The following is a 19,648-nucleotide window of genomic DNA, read 5'->3' as shown; positions in this document are numbered from 1 at the left end:
ACAAGAATAAGTTCTAAATCAAATGGTTAAGCAAATTGTATTCACGACTTATGTAACAATAACTGGAAGTAATCAACTCATTTCACATATATAATCATGGTTTTGAATACACCCTTAGCCAAAAACGAAATTAGCCAATCATACTTAAAGCAAAACAAAGATTACATGAATTAGACATTAAAATCCAAAGAAAGAAAACACCTAGAATGCTCCAACTTGGCAGCAAGTGCATCCAAGATTCCTCATTTCCCTTGCTTGCGGCAGATTGGGTTATGGACAGGTTTTGGGTAGTTTTATGGTGTAGAATGGATGGGGAATGGTATGGAAAGGTTTAGGGTGAGTGTGGAGGAGTGTTTGATGGTTGGAGGGTGGTAGAGAACTCGGCAAAGATGGTGGAATAAGGTGGAGTGGCTGTTATGTTTTCTGGGCACTAGAATGGTGTTTTTGGGGTGTTTTGCTGCCTAGGGTGAGTATGGACGAATTTTCTGCATGAATGATGAATATGGGAGGTTCAACCCTTTGCCAAGGGTTGTAAACATGTATATATAGGCCTCAAAAACCCTAGAGAATCAGATTAGGCAGTGGGGGAAATGCACAGCAAAGAGGGTGAATTTGTGGTGTGCAATGGTCCAAGGATGAAAATGGAGCAATGATGCAAAGTATGGAGGGTAAAATGGAGTGATATTTCAGCTAGGGAGCATGAATGATTGTGTTCATTGCATGGAAATGAAAAGGGGAGGTGAAATGTTTCAGAAATTAGTCAAAGGTGCAGCAACATGTGTTGCACACAACATTGGATCCCAAATGTGGATGATGGAGCATCAATTGGTGCATGGAATGGTTGTGAAAGTTGTGTGAAATCAAATGGGTGAAGGGAACAAGAGGTATGCAGCAATTGAGTGTGATAATTGAGTGTAGTGAGGCATGAAATCAGAAATATTTTAGGGGACAAGGATGATTAAGCATGCATGGGAATCCAAAGGGAATGCTATGTGGATTGCACGGCAAGGATGTGTGTCCTTTTGTGGCTGAGTTCATGATCCTTTGTACACTAATTCTTCACATTCTTAGCCTCTTTAAGTCTTCAATTTCGTCCAAACCTTGGTTCCAAATATGTGACATGCATTCCAAGCTCCATTTTGCTCCAAAATGCTCCAAAATGTATCTTCTTGCCTACTTTGTCCTTAAAATATGAAAACACACGAAAATGACTTTAAACATTAAAATAACTAAGGAAACACGACATAAATGCACAAGAACAAGCCAACTAAGTCGCATAAATATGCTCCTATCAAATTCCCCCACACTTAGCTTTTGCTAGTCCCCGAGCAAACAAAGAAATAAAACGAAACGAAACAAATACAACACAACCTAAACCTTCCAACATTTGCCTCATGGATTTCCAATGCACAGGACATGTTAAAGATTATCATCCCCACAGATTTGAGTCATCTCTACACTTAAGCACATACTTAATCATAGTCACTACTTACTTGTTCACGTTAATCAATTAAAACAATGTTTTGAATGTAGTAACATGCCTTAGAGAGTTCGCTCAAGTCCTTACAAAGTATGCACTCAATTTTCACTCAGATTTCCAACTACACACCCTATACTAGTCATATGTGAGAAGATTGATGTAAACATGAAAACGAACGCTCACCTATATGTATTACAAAGAAAGCAATTTCTGGAACATGCTTAGATATGATCTCATGAATGGAATGCTACTTCTTAGATGCGAGAACCAGTGACACCATATGCTCATATCAATTTCAAACTCCACATATTTAAACGCATGACACTCAAGATGAAGTCAAAGGTTGTAACGGGCTTGGGGTGTTGGCTAACAAATGAAGGTATGGGAAAACAAACGTTCTTAAAGCAATAGCAAATAAAATAATGAACTTGAACTTAGAATTCACTTAGATTGCAGAAATCAACTTTTAGACGTAAGGGAAAGATTTAAACAACTCTTAGGGTCAAATTCAACTTTTTTTTTTTTTTTTTTTTTTTTTTTCACCCATGCCTATGGCACACTACTTACATGAGAAACACTTCCCCCACACTTATTTTCTGCCATACATAATCACAAGGAATTCAATTTGAATCATGCTTTACTATGCTTTAAGAACAAGGGTATGGATAGTCCTAATCTAGGCTAGGTGAGGATAACGTGGGTTAACAAAGAACGTAGGCTAACAAGGCTCAATGGGGTTAACTTAAACAAATGATGAAGTAGGATACAAGGCAATTTGGCTTTGGTGGTGGTAACTACACAACTTCATCTTGAATATGTGTTATGCAAATCAATATCATGCTTTGAATGAAATGGGAATGAGTTCTAGCATTTGGAACTAAATGATGAAACGCCTTCTAAGTAGTAACCAAGCAAAGAAAAATGAGATCATGCAACGACTTTAGAAAACAATAATGCACAGATTATCAACTCTCCGAATAACGTTTAGGCTCAAGTCTCACAAGGTTGTAGCATTTGTTTGAGTTCCTTTCTTCAAGCATGTTACAAAAACTAATTTTTCCTTTATGATTGCATGTGAATTCATAAATTATAACTACAACCAAGTATAAACCAAAGAGCATATCAAACTTTCATCCATGTTTATAATTCTCTTTAACAGTCATGTAATTAAAAACCAAATCCTCATCATTGTGTTGGAAGGTACCCTAAGACACAAAATAAACAAACAAAAACAACTATTTTTTGGGCTTTTCAAAACAATTTTTTTTTTTCAAATTTTTATGAAATTTTCGGATTTTTATGTCAAAACATACTGAAACACTCCAAAACAGCTTAAAAACACTTAAACAGCAAGCAACAACACTAGAAGTAATGGGTGATAATTTTCTACGAATTTTCATGCAAAACAGTAGTTACCAATTCCCCCACACTTAAATCGAACATTGTCCTCAATGTTTCAAGCATATACTCACACCAAAAACAAGCAAATAACAAACGACAAATAAACATGACAAATATGGCAAAGTAAAAACCAGACAGAGTAGAGTTTAAGAACGCAAATCTGGTTTTGGAGGTAGTTGATCTTGTTGACTTTCCACAGCTTTGATCTTGAACTGGATTGGAATTGTACGGCGAAGCTTTGCTCTTTGGTGATGTTGCAATTCCTTATTTGTTCTCCAAGCAGATGTGGCAGCTTCTCTAGTTCTTCATCTCAGACTCCTTCTGCTGGGTTGATTGTGCAAGCTGCATTCTTCTCTGCTTGTTTCTTCTGCACAACGGGCAGGCACGAGGTAAAGGTGTTGGTCTGTTTCTTTCTTCAATCTTTCCAAGTGCCCACCTCTTGCTTTCTTTCTCCTTGTCCCTAGTTGAGGATGAATCAGCACGTTGTCTCTACATGTTTCGAGGTATCATCTTCACTTCCCTTATACGTGAGAGACGAAGAGGAAGCACAAGATGATGAGTACTCGAGAGCAGGTGCTGGCTGGAGAAAGGACAGGGAGAAAGCATGATATGAGATACTCGTTCTCTCAACCTTTATGATATGAAATACTTGTGCTCTGGATGGGTTGTTTGCAGGGGCATCCCAGGGGATGAGAAATACAGAGTGACTCGAGAGGGTTTGTTGGAAAGCCATTTCAGAAAGGATGAAGGGTTAAGTGAGGCTGAAAGTTGGGTGAGGTAGCTTCACTTTGAAGTTAAACATTTATAGAATTTTCTTAATGGCTAGGAAGGCATTGTTCCATTACTCGCGTCGGCCAGCCTGGGATAATTTAATAGTAGTTTTCACGTGCATTCCGCTTCTCCAGAAATTTTCGACAGATTGTGCGTGATTTACGCAACGCAGATGTGCAATTTGACAGATGCTGACACGTCTCGATAAAGCAGAGGCCTCTTTAATATCTGGAATTTACGCTTCGAGTTCTGAGCTTCGTTGAGGGCAGAGATTGCATATGACAAGTGCTGACGAGGCTGAGAGAGACAGATGGTTGGAATCGGCGCTTCGACAGACTGCTTGTGATTTTCGCAAAGCTGAGTTGCGTGTGATGGGTGCTGACGAGGCTGAGAAAGCTGACACTCTTCGATATCTGGAATTGGTGGTTTGTGAGCAAGCCCAACTTTTAAGAAAGCTGGCGCCTCTTCGATTTTTGAATGGCTTCTTCGATTTCTGAGCTCTCCTCTTCGATTTCTGAAATCCCATCGCGTGCTGATTTTTATAGAGGTATGCAGGACGTTCAAAGCACACTTGAATTTCTGCCTGTAAAAACTCCCATTTTGCACTTCTACGATCTTGACTTGTCCAATCTCCTCTTTTTTTAACACCTCTGAAAAATGTCTGGCCCTTCCGACCGTCGTTTTGACTTGAACCTTGGTGAAGGAGCGGCCCCTCCTTCTCCAGACAACATATGGCGTCCGTCCTTCATATCCCCTACTGGTCCTCTTACCGTTGGGGATTCGGTGATGAAAAATGACATGACCGCTGCGGTGGTGGCCCGGAACCTTGTCACCCCCAGAGATAACAGACTGCTCTCTAGACGGTCTGATGAATTGGCTGTTAAGGAGTCTCTGGCTCTTAGCGTGCAGTGTGCAGGTTCTGTGTCCAACATGGCCCAACGCCTATTTGCTCGAACCCGTCAAGTTGAATCGTTGGCGGCTGAAGTACTGAGTCTCAAAGAGGAGATTAGAGGACTCAAGCATGAAAATAAACAATTGCACAAACTTGCACACAACTATGCCACAAACATGAAGAGGAAAATTGACCAGCTGCATGAATCTGATGGTCAGATTTTACTTGATCATCAGAGGTTTGTGGGTTTGTTCCAACAGCATTTGCCGTCGTCTTCTGAGGCTGTACCGCGTAGTGAAGCTCCAAATGATCAACCTCCGGTACCTCCTCCTTCTGTGGCTCCACCGACTGCTGAGATTTCGCCAACTACTGAGACTTCTCCCAAGCAGCCATTGTGAAGGCTCCCTCTTGTCTTATGCTGTGTTTCTTTATTTCCCAGTTTCCTGTTCATTTCCATAAAGTTTAATATTAAAATCCTTTGCATATTTGTTAATGTTTCAAAATAGAAAGTCATACCCCAAAAATAATTAAACAAGCAAAAATATTAACAATCACGCAAAATAAATGGGTTGCCTCCCTTGAAGCGCTTGCTTTAACGTCTTCCAGCTGGACGATGCCACATTGATCAACCTTCATGGGAACCCACGGCATGCAGTGGGATCTCCTCCACAACATGCTCCACAAAGTGCTCGTAGTACGGCTTCAAGCGATGTCCATTCACCTTGAATTCTTGCCCGGTTCTCAAGCTCTTAATTTGGACTGCACCATGCACAAAAAGATTAGTAACAACAAACGGGCCAACCCACTTGGAACGTAACTTACCAGGGAATAGACGAAGACGGGAATTGAACAACAACACTTTCTGCCCAATTTCGAAAGTCTTGCCTCGAAGCATCTTATCATGGAATGCCGTGGTCTTCTCTTTGTAAATTCTAGCATTCTCATAATCTTCATGCCTTATCTCATCAAGTTCACTCAATTGAAGCTTTCGATGAATTCCAGCTTGGTCCACATTCAAATTGAAGGTCTTGATGGCCCAATGAGCTCTATGTTCTAATTCCACGGGAAGATGGCAAGGTTTGCCATACACAAGTCGAAAAGGAGACATACCAATGGGGGTCTTGTAAGCCGTTCGATACGCCCATAGTGCATCATCCAACCGTAAGCTCCAATCTTTTCTATTTGGCCCAACGGTCTTTTCCAAAATCTGTTTGATCTCACGATTAGACACCTCGGCTTGGCCATTGGTTTGGGGGTGGTAAGGTGTGGAAACCTTATGCGTCACATGGTACTTCCTAAGTAATGCCCCAATGGTACGGTTGCAAAAATGAGACCCTCCATCACTGATTAGCACCCTAGGCATCCCAAATCTAGAAAAGATATTAGTTTTCACAAAATCTGCCACAACTTTAGAATCGTTAGTTCGAGTGGCTTTCGCTTCCACCCACTTTGAAACATAATCAACGGCAAGTAATATGTAGGTGAAACCAAAAGATGAAGGAAAAGGACCCATAAAATCGATACCCCAAACATCAAAGATTTCAACAACAAAGATGGGTACCTGCGGCATTTGATCTCTTTGGCTAATATTACCTGTCCTTTGGCAGCGATCACATGTTAAACAAAAGGTTCTAGCATCTTTAAACAAAGTAGGCCAATAAAACCACATTCAAGAACCTTAAAAGCTGTCCTTTGGGTGCCAAAGTGACCCCCACATGCATATGTGTGACAAAAACTTAAAATTGAGTGAAAATCTGATTCATGCACACATCTTCTTATAACCTGATCTGAACAATATTTCCACAAGTATGGGTCATCCCAAACATAAAATCTAGCATCCTTTTTAAGTTTATCACGTTGGAATTTGTTTAGGGTGCTAGGAACTTGTTTAGTCACCAAATAATTCACCAAATCTGCGTACCAAGGAGCACTTACCTGAACGGACAAGAGTTGTTCATCCGGAAATGTTTCGGAGATAGGAAGATCCTCTTCTTCACGCACCAACCTGCTTAGGTGGTCGGCAACAACATTATCACTCCCCTTTTTGTCCTTGATTTCGATGTCAAACTCTTGAAGTAGAAGCATCCAACGAATGAGTCTAGGTTTAGCTTCTTTCTTGGTGAACAAGTACTTCAAGGTTGCATGGTCAGTGAAAACAATAACTTTAGTACCAATTAGATATGATCTAAATTTATCTAAAGCAAATACAACCGCCAAAAGTTCTTTTTCGGTTGTAGAATAATTCAACTGAGCATCATTCAAAGTGCGTGAAGCATAATAAATAACATGTGGCTGTTTATTCTTTCTTTGACCCAAAACAGCTCCAAGTGCATAATCCGATGCATCACACATCAATTCAAAGGGAATAGACCAATCCGGGGGAGTTATGATGGGTGTCGTGGTGAGAAGGTCCTTGAGATGCTTGAATGCCTTCTCACATGCCTCGTTGAACTCAAATGACACATCCTTTTGTAGGAGACGGCATAGGGGCTGTGCAATCTTGGAAAAGTCCTTGATAAATCGTCGGTAGAATCCTGCATGACCAAGGAAAGAACGAACCTCTCTCACCGAAGTGGGAGAGGGTAAGTAGCGTACAAGATCTATTTTAGACTTATCAACTTCAATTCCACGTTCAGAGATTATATGACCCAAAATAATACCTTGTTTAACCATAAAATGGCATTTCTCCTAATTTAACACAAGGTTTGTTTCAACACAACGTTTCAAGATTAAAGTGAGATTATCCAAGCAATTATCAAAGGAATTACCAAACACACTAAAATCATCCATGAATATCTCAATAATCCTCTCAACATAATCAGAAAAGATGCTAACCATACACCTTTGAAACGTGGCAGGAGCATTGCACAAACCGAATGGCATGCGTCGATATGCAAACGTTCCAAAGGGACAAGTAAAAGTGGTCTTTTCTTGATCATCCGGGGCAATAACAATTTGATTATAACCGGAGTATCCATCAAGAAAGCAATAAAAGGAATGACCTTCTAACATTTCTAGCATTTGCTCTAGGAACGGCAATGGGAAGTGATCTTTCCTTGTGGTTGCATTTAGCTTCCTATAATCAATGCACACTCACCAACCGGTTTGAATTCGGGTGGGCACAAGCTCATTCTCTGCATTCTCCACAACCGTCACTCCAGATTTCTTGGGTACACATTGGTTAGGTGAAACCCAACGGCTATCGGAGATGGTATAAATTACCCCACAATCTAGAAGTTTGATTATCTCCTTTTTCACAACTTCCATCATCGGAGGGTTAAGACGGCGTTGAGCCTCTCTAGTTGGTTTGGCCCCCTCCTCAAGAAATATGTGATGCATACAAGTCGTAGGGCTTATACCTTTAATATCGGCCAATGTCCATCCTAGGGCAGATTTGAATTCCTTCAACACACGCACTAGCTTCTCCTCCTCTTGTGCCGTGAGGGATGAGGATATGATGGCAGGTAGTGTCTCGTTTTCCCCCAAAAAGATGTACTTCAAATGGCTTGGTAGGGGTTTGAGATCAAGTATGGGTGCCTGAACGATGGATGGAAGCAACTTGTTAGTCGAAATTGGAATGGAATCAAAGTTAGGAGACTTACCACCATGCTTAGGTAGTGACTCAAGGGCAGCAACCAACTAAAAAATTTCATCACTAGGAGGCACGGCATGGCCTAGTCCATGTATGCCGTGGGTTACACTAGAATCTGCCCCCTTGGTTGTGAGTTCCATTCCTCGTGTAATGACTTTTTCAAGCGCATCGTCATTCAAATCTTCAAGATATCCCTGCGCCAAAGAGTCAAATATATCAATAGAGAAACATGAATGGTCCTCACTAGGGTACTTAATGGAATCAGAAAGATTAAAATTAACAACTTCCCCATCAAATTCCATGGATAACGTTCCACTATACACGTCAATCTTCGTCCGGGCCGTCTTCATGAATGGCCTTCCAAGGAGGATGGGCAATGAAGGAGCATGATCCGATTCATCCATTTCGAGCACATAAAAATCTGCTGGGAAGACTAAATGATCAACCTGCACCAAAACGTCTTCCAACACTCCCTTTGGATAAGCGTTAGATCTATCGGCCAATTGTATGATTACACCATCATGTTTCAACTCACCTAAGTTCATGGATACATAAATGGAGTATGGCATAACATTTATAGAGGCTCCTAAATCTAGCATGGCAGATTTGAAAGGGGTGTTACCAATGACGCACGGAATTGTAAAGCTACCCGGATCTTTGCATTTGGGGCGTAGTTTGCGTTGCAAGATGGCGGAGACATTCTCACCTACCTTTACCACTTCCTTAGTTGAAATCCTCTTCCTAGTGGTGCATAGCTCCTTTAAAAACTTAGCGTATCTCGGGACTTGCTTAATGGCATCCAACAAGGGTATGTTGACTTGAACTTTCCTAAGTGTCTCAAGGATGTCCTTTTCAGCTTCTTCCTTCTTTGTTTGCACAAACCTGCTAGGAAAATGAGCATTCGAAGGCACAACATTAGTAGAAACTGGATTTGACACATTCTTACCTTTATTGGATGAATTGGACAGATTTGGAGCCATGGGGGCTTGCGGCATAGGTGTGTCCACCTTTGCCGTGGGTGGGCATGCTTTCTCCTCCTCAAATTGAAGTTTTTTCATCCTCTTTGTGACCTGTTTTTGATGAAGAACCTGCCCCAATCTCTTTTCCACTTCTCAAGAGTATGGCCTTTGCACTTTCACAGCCTCCCTTCGGGTTTGGAATGGTAGAACTAGGAAGCCTTCCTTGGTCTCTAATCTGCCTAACAACCTCGGCAATCTGCCCCATTTGTTTCTCTAGTTGGTCCACTCTTTTGTTTTGATTTTCCTACCTATTAGTCAAAGTGGTTAGTAACTTAACAAGTGTATCATTATCCAAAGCATTACCTGAAGTATTTGGGGCAGATTGTGGTTGGACTTGAGGGGGTGCGTATGGTTTGTTGTAGAAGCCCGGGGGTTGTTGCCTAAAGCCTCCTTGTGGTTGGGCTTGTTGTGGCTCTCTCCATTTGAAGTTTGGATAGTCTCTCCACCCCGAATTATACGTGTTGGAATATGGATCATGTCTTGGCTGATTTTGTCTTTGAAACCCAATGGCATTAGCGCTCTCCTATCCACCATTCTCAATGAGTTGAGGACACTTTTCGGATGCATGTCCTTGGATAAAACATACGCCACACACCATGGGTCATTGAATCTTCATTCCCTCGGCTATCTACGAAACAAGAGAAGTAAGATTAGCTAACTGAGATTGAATATTGGAAGTGGAACTTACCTCATGCACTTGTTGCCGTGGGGGTCCTCTTTGGCCTACACCTTCGTATTGTTGAGCGTTCAACGCTCGATTAGCAATCAAGATTTTTGCAGCCATGGGCGTTTTGTCTACCAATGCTCCACCCGCCGAGGCATCGAGCATTTGACGTTCTAGTGGTAGGAGCCCTTCGTAAAAGTATTGCAAAAGCAATTCCTCCTTCATCTGATGCTGTGGACAAGAAGCAACAAGTGATTTAAATCGTTCATAATATGTAGGAAAAGACTCACCTTCATCTTGTTGAATTCCACTTATTTTTTTACGAAGAAGAATGATGCGAGAAGTTGGGAAAAACTTCTCCAGAAACGCCCTCTTCATACTCTCCCAAGATGTAACTGTACCGGGAGCCAACTCGTACAACCAATCCTTGGCCTTGTCCATTAAATAGAACGGAAAAGCCTTCATCTTTAAAATACTTCCGTCAACGGTAACCGGAGTCATACTTGAGCACACCACTTCAAATTCTTTCAAATGTTTGTTCGGATCTTCCATGGACAGCCCATGGAACTTTGGAATGTGGTGGAACAAACTTGACTTTAACTCGAACTCTTCGGTTTTACCTTGGGCAGCCATGGGATATTGGATACACAATGGTGTGGCATTATCCAAACCCGAGGCGGCAAGCTCCTTGAGCGTACGGTTGTCCATGGCTATACCTTGCGCTTCTCCACCCACTTGTGCCGTGGGATCCTCCTTGTGCTGTTGGTTCCTCCTTCTTCTCAAAGTTCTCTCGAAGTCGTCGTCAAAGTCTAAGATATGCTCACGAACAGGTCGGGAACTTCGAGTCATGCACTAGTACCTAAAAACAAAGAAAACAAAACAAATCAGCAACTTAAACAGAAACTTAAACAAAATACAATAATTCGAAAGAAAACAATCCAAGAGATTAGCAAAGTTGCTAATCCTCAGCAACGGCGCCAAAATTTGATGTGAAAAATAAGTTAACACACAAATTAACCCTCTTGTTGACAATTGTAGTATGGATAAGTAGGGATCGTTCTAGACCGGGGATTAGGAGGGATTGCTAAACACTTGAAAACTGACTTAGAAATGTAAAAACAAAGTTTAAAGCACTAGATTAGACTCAAAGAATGCAAAACTCACGTTAAAATACTAAACGAACCAAAAGAATCAAAACAGCAACCAAACACTCAAAACTGCCTAAAAACCACTTTCTGGGCAGTTTTGGGACTCTAACTCAACTTGGACGAATTTTGGTTTCCTAGTGACCTAAAACACCTAAAAACATAAACCAACACACTTTCCAATTAATCTAGGAATTCAAAATAATTGGGGATTTGATTTGGACGAAAATAAACTTAAATGGCAGATTGTAAGAGAAACAGATTGTAATACAAAGTTATGAAGAATCAATGGATGATGGAATGGCTAAGGGGTTCTTCTCCACACATGAAATATATGCAACGTAAATCAATTTCCAGTTATCAATTCAATAAGTTATGAACCTCAACACTCCAAGTTAATTAGGTCCGCTTAAATTAACCTTCAGATTTCCCTAGGATCATTGAATCGGATGAATATGCATCGCAAACAATACTCTTGCCAGGAATCTACTTAACACGATCGTGACTAGCGACCTTCACTACTTACGAATATAAATTCATAACGATTAGGTGAAACAAATTTATATCCTAGCATCAAATTCAAGCATGCAAATTAAGCGTGCACTCTCAATCAACATACAAGAATAAGTTCTAAATCAAAGGGTTAAGCAAATTGTATTCACGACTTATGTAACAATAACTGGAAGTAATCAACTCATTTCACATATATAATCATGGTTTTGAATACACCCTTAGCCAAAAACGAAATTAGCCAATCATACTTAAAGCAAAACAAAGATTACATGAATTAGACATTAAAATCCAAAGAAAGAAAACACCTAGAATGCTCCAACTTGGCAGCAAGTGCATCCAAGATTCCTCATTTCCCTTGCTTGCGGCAGATTGGGTTATTGACAGGTTTTGGGTAGTTTTATGGTGTAGAATGGATGGGGAATGGTATGGAAAGGTTTAGGGTGAGTGTGGAGGAGTGTTTGATGGTTGGAGGGTGGTAGAGAACTCGGCAAAGATGGTGGAATAAGGTGGAGTGGCTGTTATGTTTTCTGGGCACTAGAATGGTGTTTTTGGGGTGTTTTGCTGCCTAGGGTGAGTATGGACGAATTTTCTGCATGAATGATGAATATGGGAGGTTCAACCCTTTGCCAAGGGTTGTAAACATGTATATATAGGCCTAAAAAACCCTAGAGAATCAGATTAGGCAGTGGGGGAAATGCACAGCAAGGAGGGTGAATTTGTGGTGTGCAATGGTCCAAGGATGAAAATGGAGCAATGATGCAAAGTATGGAGGGTAAAATGGAGTGGTATTTCAGCTAGGGAGCATGAATGATTGTGTTCATTGCATGGAAATGAAAAGGGGAGGTGAAATGTTTCAGAAATTAGTCAAAGGTGCAGCAACATGTGTTGCACACAGCATTGGATCCCAAATGTGGATGATGGAGCATCAATTGGTGCATGGAATGGTTGTGAAAGTTGTGTGAATCAGATGGGTGAAGGGAACAAGAGGTATGCAGCAATTGAGTGTGATAATTGAGTGTAGTGAGGCATGAAATCAGAAATATTTTAGGGGACAAGGATGATTAAGCATGCATGGGAATCCAAAGGGAATGCTATGTGGATTGCACGGCAAGGATGTGTGTCCTTTTGTGGCTGAGTTCATGATCTTTTGTACACTAATTCTTCACATTCTTAGCCTCTTTAAGTCTTCAATTTCGTCCAAACCTTGGTTCCAAATATGTGACATGCATTCCAAGCTCCATTTTGCTCCAAAATGCTCCAAAATGCATATTCTTGCCTACTTTGTCCTTAAAATCTGAAAACACACGAAAATGACTTTAAACATTAAAATAACTAAGGAAACACGACATAAATGCACAAGAACAAGCCAACTAAGTCGCATAAATATGCTCCTATCAGCTACTGGTCTGGTCCAATTCGAAGGAGTCGGTGGAGCACAATCTTTAGGCCCTTTGGAGGAGCTGAAAAACTAGTCTCGACTCCGCCAGCCGAGACATATTCCCAGATATGCTCCAACTCCATAATGAATTGGACATCGACCTGGGACACTACTCTCACTCTTTCCTGCTTTCATTTTCAATTTCTTTTTGGAATTTTGCGCTGAATTTCATTTAGGTGGTTTGTGAAATTTTTTTTTTCTTTTGGTAGGCAGCTTTTGGTGGGCCTGCAATGTTGATTTGGCGATGCGTTTACAATAACGTCAAGAGGGAAGAGATTCAAAAGATGTTCCCAGTGTATCTGTTTCAGAATTGAAGAGGTTGTTGATGCAGAAGTTTCAGGGAGAATGACTGGGAGATGCACACAAGGATCAGGTTAGAGATTTGCGTTGTTTAACATTTCCATGTAAACACTTTTGAGTCTCAAATATAGCTCAAATTTGGGGTGTTATACATTAAAGCAGCATGTGCTTTTGGCTCATTTCTGTACAAAAGTTGAATCTTTGAATCTGCTTATTTATGTTTTGAAATGAGTGTGTTTGTTGTTCTTCCTACTGGAAGTGTTTCATGTGGAGATTAATCTTTGAATCTGCTTATTCATGTTTTGGGAATGTTAATCTTTTTAATTTTTTCTTTCCAGGAAGAAAATATTTAACAAAATGAATTGTGACTATAAAGTTAATTGAAGCTTTGAAAAATTGTGGTCGAAAAGGATGATAGATTACTGTTGTTTTGTTTTTCCTTCCTATCCAAAAACTGCCTTTGGATTTCTTGATTGTGTGTTTATTTAATATGTGCTATTATAATCGTTCCCAGTATAATAGCAGGACCTACTACACGAGCAGGACCAAGTAGCTGACCCTCTATAACAAAATCAGCCCGCTCGAAAACCCTAGCTTGAATGTGGTTCCAGAGCTCAACGACTGGGTCTATAATGGCAACAAAGTCCGAGTCACTGAGCTTCATTCACGACCTCCGAAAGCGGAAATGCTTCTCCCAAGCCCTCCAGGTTTCCATCTTTCTTTCTTACCTTGCAATTTGTGTTATCCCCTGTTTTGTTGCTCAGAAAATGAAAGAAAATTGAAAGAAGCATAAAAGTAATTAAATTTTAGTTAAAGAAAGTGAGTGAGATAGGGAATTAGGATTTTTGTTAGTTTATGTGTTTGTTTGTATCATAAGTAATTGGAAATTCCTCTGCTTTTGTAATAATGTGTTTTAGGTTGCAGATTTTAGAGTGGATGAATCAGAAGGGGATATGCATATTTTTGCTGGTTGAGCATGTCGTGCAGCTGGATTTGATTGGGAAGGCAGAATTTTGCACAAATTGTTATGAAATAAAGCCAGTTTGAGCATGTGGGTCGAATCCTATTGGACATTGTTGTATCATGGAGCATGTGATTGCTGGGAAGTTGAAGCTAGGGAGGAAGATTGGGAGTGGGTCTTTCGAAGAACTCTATTTAGGTATGGTAATCAGTGCTTGATATCCTTTTTTTTCCTTAGAAAATTATTCATTGTGTTAATTTAATGTGTTTTGTAATGAAATTGCTCTTCTGGTGTTAGGTGTAAATGTACATAGTGGGGAGGAGGTGGCTGTTAAGCTGGTATGTGATCGATCCTCAAATCGTAGATTCAGTTCTGATGTTTGGTTTATGGCTAAATGTTTGTAAGCATTGTATAGTTTTGTGCCTGAGTTATAAATGGATGGCTTCATTAATGTAATGGAGTGTGAGCTTTTGGTAATTCATTATGATTTCATACATGCTTCCATATATATTGAAATTGTCCAATTTGCTCATGGATGTTTCTGTATGATTTTTCATGTCTCCCTTGATAAAAGCTTGAGAAAAATATGCTTATGAAATCGATATGTGGTTTAGCTTTATAAATGTGTCTGCATCTGTACTGCTTATTTGCTACCCATATAAACTGCTTATTTGCAACCCATATAAACATACAACTTTATATGAGATTGCCCCCCATTTGAAAATGAGTGTTTTTATGCGATGTTTATGTGTAGGCATTGGAATTAGTGTCTTTTGTTTTTATTTTGATCCCAGCTGCTCAAAATTGAATTTTTTGGTGTGAATATATATGTGAACATATAATATCAACATTTGGAGTGAATCTAATTCATTTTAAATTTTCTTAAATTTATTGATTATTAGATGACATAGTTAACAACTTCTGTGATTTTAAAACACTTGGAGGTGAGATTTACATAATTAAATAGTCAATTGAAAAATTGACATGAGATGTTAGTTTTACCTGATTGATTTCTTTGTTGGGTTTATTACTGCTCAATGCTAAAACCCAAAAATGGTTTTTTGGGCAAGTGGTGATCGGCCTGCCTGGGTTAGGAAAGACCGCTTACTGCAATGGCATGTCTTAGTATATCCAACTCATCCAAAGGTAAAAAATTTCACTCTGAATTCTGGGTTTTCAAGTTTTTCCATGGCTTCAATTTTGGCTTTTCAATACATCTGAAATATTTATAGTGGCAATTTGTTGTTTTGGCTTGCAGGAAAGTTTTTGTGGTACATTCAAATCATTCCGCCGATGCATTGCCGTATCCTTTTTAGGGTTTTATTTTTTTTCATGTTTATTGTTTGTAATTTGTAGTGTTGCATTGCATTCCAACGTCGAATATTGAGGGTAATATAGTAGATCTACTGGTTCACCTTCTTTCATTTGGTGCTTTCAACTTTGAATTTTTTAATCCTACTCATTTTGCTTAGTTTTTGTTGGATTTGGGTTTTGCAGTTCAGAGCCGATTTGGGGATTTTGAAATGGTGGACGCTGGGCCAGTTACACCACAACAGGTACTTCAATTTCAATGCCATGATTGTGCATTTCTTTTGCGTAATTTGATCTTCTACTGATTTCGATTGAATTCCAAGAATTTTTTTTATTTGCTTAGTTTAATTTGTTGTTGTTCAATTGTTATGAAGATCTGTGAATGTGTATGAATTATTGGTTTCTGATTTTTAGTGAACAATGTGAAGTTGCTTGGTGTTTTAAGTTCTTGATCCAAAGAAAGTTGCATTATTTCGTAATGGTATTGCCGCTTGTAGTGGTTGTTCGGATTACTGTGTCATTTTATTTATGCAACACTTATATGATACTTTTCTTATTGGCTGTATGCCAATATCATCAATATCTTATGGATTAATATGCTTACCATTTTGTATACATATGTTTTGATTCATGTTAAACTTTTTGTATTGTTTTTGTGTTTGTCATTGGCAGGTGAATTTGAAAACATTCATAGTTATCCATAGGACCTTGACGGAGTGTGCAATTAGTATTCATATAGATGGTATTTTATGTTAATGATGAAAGCATCTGGTTTAGGTTTGTCCTCAAAATTTATGCTTAGTTGTTCATGTAAAAATGGAACTGTTTTTTTTTTTGTACATATATCATTTTATATTCGTTTAATGTTTGAACTTATGCTTATTAACTTGGTTGTTGGTAAGGCTCTTCTAGAGGCAGTGTTCGCATGTAGATGATGAGGAATTAGGCGATGATGAGGAAATGATGAAGGCGGATGACCAAAAGGTCTTATAGAAGAAGAAGAAGCTCAGAAGTTTGATACACCAAGCAACTCCATCTGAAAGTGGAAGAATCCAAAGGTAAACCCCTTCAAACTCTTTGATTATGGTGTTCTTTAGTTGATTGCAAGACTAGAACTTGAAAAACTAACATATACATATAATTTTTTGTGAAGGAACTGCGGTCCAGTGGCTGTATAAAAGAAAAGGACAACGCATGCTCTCTTTCTCACAGTAGCTCTGTGTTCCTCTCCCCCCAAACCTAATGGCTTCAGCCCAATTCAGAGCTTGCTCGGATCGGGACCTCTTGGAGATTCGGAGCTCCAGGTGAGATAATTTTCCCCAAATTGTATTCAATCTGTGTTGCTTCATTTCATTTTCCATTTTAATCTGGAATTGTTGATATTTTAGGCGGGTATTGCATGTATAACCACAACAATTTTTGTGTTGGATTGGGGTCAAATTGTCCAACTTTATTAGCTATTTGGTCGCCTGTGTATTTGTAATATGAATAATATGAATTAGGGTTTTTCTGTTAGTGTCCGATTGGTCAAGAAAGGATGCTTCTTTTTTGTTATCATGCCTATTTAAGTTGTAAACATCTGAAAAACTGCTTAATTGAAGTGAGATTTCCAGTTTTTGAGCTCAATTTCAGGTCTTTACCTTTGAATTTGTTTACATGTATCCCAGCTAAAGCTACATAATTGTGTTGAATTTATTCAACTTAAATGTGTTTTATTCATCCAATTACATCTGAAACAACAGGTTCCTGCAGCAACGTGCATGCATATTTTCTCGTTTATACTAACATAACCCTAATGCATCTTCACATAATAATGTCATTAGGATTCCTTATTGTATAAGGATACAATCTACCAAATCTCATCCCAAATAGGATAGTATTAGGAGCCCTTATTCTCCAAATATAACTGAAATATATACTTTACTTGGAATCCAAGTTATAGATTATAACTAAACCCTAATCCTACTTACATTCCATGTCAATCCTTATTAACTATATTGATCTATGAGCCGTTGAATTAGAGTCCAACATCCAACAAGAGGTCGCATTGTGCAATGGGAACCGCAAAGGGAAGTTTTGGTTCATACCACGGTGGGTGTGTTTTGGAGCCATTGTGGTTGGAACTCAACCCTATAAAGTTTATCGGAAGGGGTTCCAATGTTATGCCAGCCCTGTTTTAGCGATCGAAAGGTGCATGCAAGGTATGTGAACCAAGTTTGGAGAGTAGGGTTTCAATTGGAGGATAAGTTAGAGAAAGGAGAGATAGAAAGAGCTATTAAAAAACTTATGGCAGATGACGATGGGAAGGAAATGAGTGTGATGGCCATGGAGTTGAAGGAGGAAGTAGATGTTTGTACGAGGAAAGGTAGCTCTTCCTACAATTTCTCTAATGAGCTTGTAGAGCTCCATCATTTCATTTTAATTGCATCACTCAGGCTTGAAATAAATTTACCGTGTTAATGCTTTAGATAATAGAAAGATTAGTTATCTCTATCACTAGAAATAAATACCAACCGATTCAAAATCTGTAGCATTTGTTATCACTACAAGAAAAGAAAAAATTATTACGAGACGAAAACGCTTTTCGTCTGCCAAGTTTCGTAGCGATCGTCGCGTAGAATTTTACTCGATGGACTTTCATGTCTGTCGGTTAAGTTCCAACTTACCCAACCATCATCGTGTAGTATTCATATTACGCGACGAACATAATTTGAAACGACGAACAACACCTGGTCGTCGTTTTATATTAAAATAAGATAACAGTATATTCCGACAAACGTTATGTCGGTTTAAATTTTTTTATTACAACCTAGAAAAAATATATTGTTCAATTGAAAAAAAAAATATATACAACTAAAAAAATTTGTTTGTTCAAACATATTACGTAAAATAAAAAAAATAAAAAATAAAAAGAGAATTGTTATTGGCACTCTAAAAATGTCATTTTACACTCTAAACTTTCTACAATTAGAAAGAAAAATATACTTGTGAGGAGTGTAGAATGAAATTTTTGAAGTGCTCAGAGCAGTTCCCAAAACAATAAAAAAAGGAACTGTAAACTAGGAGGGGTTATGATCACTGATGGGGCAGCTCATTGGGCGGTTGCATGGGGGGGGCAATTGGGACAGCTTTTGGGAAGGCTCCTAGGATGGCAGCACAAGCTCGGGCGACAATGATGGAATCGTAATGCCAGAAGCTAATAAGCTCTAGGATACGACCATGAAGTACTGGCGGGCTAATCCCCTTTGACATGCTAGCTTTTCCTCCACTTGCTGAAGTCGAGACACTAGTAGAAAAACATGTTTGCGCGACGGAATCTTGCACGACGCAGCAAATTTGGTCGCGCAAAGTTTGTTTGCGCGACGCCAAACACAAAACGTCGCACAAAGGGCCTTTGCGCAACGGCACTTTGCGCGACGAAGGCCGACGTCGCGCAAAGCTGTTTTGCGCGACGTAGGTGCACGTACGTCGCGCAAAACAGTTTTGCACGACGTCGACCTTCGTCGCGCAAAGTTTTGGCGCCAAACCTACAATGTTTTACCCTTTTTCCTAACTTTGCGCGACTTAGGTGCACATACGTCGCGCAAAACGGTTTTGCGCGACGCAGATGCACCTACGTCGCGCAAAGTTTTTTTTTTTTTTTTTTTTTTTTTTGCTTTTCTTTTGGGGTTCTTTCATTGCCTTTTTCTTTTGTGGTATCCACTTGTGTAAATGCTTTAAATTGACGATCGAATTAGTTCATTGTATTCATATAGATTTAAAGCGTGTAGCTGTAAAAAATCATCAAAATCGGAGTTAAAATAACCGTTAAATCGTGATTTTTCGTTTATAACCGTCGAAAAGGTTTGTTCCGTACTTAGTCTCTGAATGTTTGTTTTTTTCGATTTTTGGCGTATGAGATCTCGAAGCATATACAAACATGTTTGACGGTTGGATCATTGAAATTAGTTTCGTAAAATGCGTATCTCATCAAAACCATAGATTCCCTAACATTTAAAGTTTATTTATACTTTCATTAAGTATAACATAAGATTTTGTGGTATCCACTAGTGTAAATATATTAAATTGAAGATCAAATTAGTTCATTGTATTCATATAAGGTCAAGGAGTGTAGCTGTAAAAAATCATCAAAATCGGGGTTAAAACTACCGTTAAATCGTG

At 39.2% G+C, this 19,648-nt stretch overlaps 1 long non-coding RNA gene across 8 annotated transcripts; it reads left to right on the top strand.

Annotated features, from left to right (window-relative positions):
* The first annotated feature begins 13,144 nt into the window (after window positions 1-13,144).
* On the top strand, window positions 13,145-17,358 carry LOC126600746 (uncharacterized). Of its 8 annotated transcripts, XR_007615568.1 has the most exons (10): window positions 13,151-13,288; window positions 13,730-13,922; window positions 14,133-14,374; window positions 14,474-14,514; window positions 15,079-15,322; window positions 15,435-15,565; window positions 15,674-15,732; window positions 16,160-16,264; window positions 16,390-16,545; window positions 16,641-17,358. It is a non-coding gene; the product is annotated as an uncharacterized LOC126600746 (long non-coding RNA). The 8 variants fall into 8 exon arrangements; XR_007615562.1 differs by having other exon boundaries at window positions 15,435-15,732; XR_007615567.1 differs by lacking the exon at window positions 16,160-16,264 and having other exon boundaries at window positions 16,641-17,356.
* The last annotated feature ends 2,290 nt before the right edge of the window (window positions 17,359-19,648 follow it).

The sequence above is a fragment of the Malus sylvestris genome, chromosome 14 (genome assembly GCF_916048215.2).
Source record: "Malus sylvestris chromosome 14, drMalSylv7.2, whole genome shotgun sequence".
NCBI classification, from domain to species: Eukaryota; Viridiplantae; Streptophyta; class Magnoliopsida; order Rosales; family Rosaceae; genus Malus; species Malus sylvestris.
The sequence above is the reverse complement of the archived record's forward strand: the minus strand, read 5'-3'. Positions and strand labels throughout refer to the sequence as shown.